Source organism: Solanum dulcamara, chromosome 8 (assembly GCF_947179165.1).
Source record: "Solanum dulcamara chromosome 8, daSolDulc1.2, whole genome shotgun sequence".
Classification (NCBI taxonomy): domain Eukaryota; kingdom Viridiplantae; phylum Streptophyta; class Magnoliopsida; order Solanales; family Solanaceae; genus Solanum; species Solanum dulcamara.
Window position 1 is genome coordinate 5,040,956 of NC_077244.1, and position 2,476 is coordinate 5,043,431.

The 2,476-nt window shown below is 36.2% G+C and overlaps 1 pseudogene; it reads right to left on the reverse strand.

The window, feature by feature from the left end:
* Positions 1–780: 780 nt before the first annotated feature.
* LOC129899740 (putative late blight resistance protein homolog R1B-19) lies at positions 781–1,910 on the reverse strand (annotated as a pseudogene).
* Positions 1,911–2,476: the final 566 nt, after the last annotated feature.

Genomic DNA, 2,476 nt, shown 5'->3' on the forward strand with positions numbered 1-2,476 from the left:
TGACTATAACCAACAGCACTAAATATCAGCTCCAAGATCAATTTTTATGGTTAGAGCAGGGTTTTGGTATCAATGTTTTTACCTTGTGACAACATGAAGACATTAATTATCTAAGAAATTTTCAAATTCGAACACATCCTCGTTAGTTTGAGATCAACAAGGAGAAATAAAGCTAAAGCAAGCATTGAATAATTAGAAAGAAAAAAACTGAAATAATAGCATTGTTGTGGTTACAAGAAAAAACTCAGAGCTGCTAGTGATAGCTCTCTTCACTGTATTAAACACATTATTATCAAATTCTACTTAAAATCAGCCCATAGGATAGGAGTTTGTTTCTACTTACTTTGATAATAATGAGTTTAAGACGTCACATCCTTCATTCTCTATGATTTCTTCTTTAAGCCTCCAAAGATTTGTTGTTCATCAACTCAATCTTTTTCAGTGTTAGAATATTTGCAAAGCTAAAGGGGATCTCCTCAAGCTCACAACACCCTTTTATAACAAGGATTCCTCCGATACATCCCACCTTGAGATATCTATAGGGAGGCACCACTCTTCTTTTCTTCCACTCAGAAGTTTGTACAACATAAACTTCTCTTCTCTACTCCTCTCCAAGCAAAAGTGAAGCACCACATCATGAACCTGGAATTCTTTGACTTTACCATTATATTTTCTCTTTGAAACCATTACCATGTTACTGTGGATGAGATCCATCAAGTAAGCTTCAGCTTCCTCTTCCATTAGTCTCCTAGTCCTTACACAATCCATAAACTTATCAATTTAGACACTGGAATGCTTGCATCCTTCGGAAACATCCTCATGTAAGCTATCATAACTTAACTGCATAACTGACAGACTATATCCTTCAGATTCACCAAGAAAGGAAAGTAGAGAATTTTTAACCACATCCCACCAAGAGGCTTCCATTTTCTTCCTTTTGATTATTCCAGTTACCAAGACAACCACTAGAGGCAATCCTTTGCATCTTTTCGCAACTGCTAGACTCACTTCTTGTAGTTCAGGTACGCAACCTTCCTACTGAAATACATTTTTCTGCGACAATTGGTATGCGCACCAACATTCTCAAGTCGAGTTGTTAATTCTATTCTGCTTCTATTTCTATCATCTGTAAAGGGAAGCCTCAAGTCATTCCATGGCATACCATCCCACATATCATCCAAGACAATGAGATATCTCTTCCCAATTAGGTGTTTCCTCAACTTGTCAGCAAAGATGTCATCCTTATATCACTTATCCTTTGAACCAGTAACTTAACTAAAAATCTCTTGTTATATATCTCTCCGGTTATATATTTGGGTAATGATCCACCATGTTCGAACATTGAAGCAAGAAATAATTATGTCATTATTGTACACCTTTCTAAAAATAGTTGTTTTCTCTTGTCCTCCCATACCTACAATTGGGAGGACATCCAATTCATTTGTACCTCTAATCAGTTACTGAATTATCGTTTCTGTGTCATTCCCAAATCCCACTACCTCCTCCTCATTCACAGGATTGGTATGTCGAGTTGGCAGATATTTAGATAATGCTATCACATAACATAGCTTAAGAGCAACGTCCGCCCACCACATCTCAATCACCTCTGCACAAATATGCTTGATCTCTTTTAAGGTTGCAGGAAGTGAGCAAAAAATATGCCAAAGAACATTATACTGAGCAAGAATAGAGTCAATGGAAACTTCAGCTTCAGATGCCAAATTGATAGTACATCTTTGAAGATCTTTAGGAATTTTATGTTCATGGTGCATCATTGGAACATCTCTGAAAATGGATAACAAAGATGACAACTCCTCCTCTAATATGAGTGTAAGAGATGATAACTCTTTCTCTAAACTACCAATATGTGGTTTCATCATGAAATCTAAACCTGATTTAGATTTTGGCATCTTATTCAATTTTTGTTATTTAGTTTTGATGACCAACAAACTATGGGACCTGATACACGGACCTGGTCCCATGAGTAAGTCAAATTGTAGACTAGCCAGCTGCAAAGCTGCCATCCTTTATAGTGGTTGGTAGAACAAACAGAGGCAACAGACCTAAAGCCAATCAGATGAATCCTAGGATGTGGGTCTCCAACATTAATACTCAAACTGTGGACAACAAAGTTTTTTGTTCTTTCTCTTGAAGAATTGACAATCAAGAACAATTATTTGTGTTCTCTCAAGAAAAGACAAACTGCAACAAAAGCTGCACGGGACCCGATAGAGTTGTTCAAGTTATTTTTCTTTGTAGCCTTGTTGTAGTATTGAGTCTTATGTGCAACATTGTAAAATCAGTTCCTATTGTATAAAGAAATCTTGATTATTTCCAATTGTATTACTTTATTATAACTTCATTGCTATAGTTAGTTTTGGAGTGTGTTGAAAAATCTACATCACTGAGAATCAGTTGTGTAGTGGGCAATAGTGATATTGCTTAGGCTCAAGTCTTGTAATAGTAGTATTGCAAG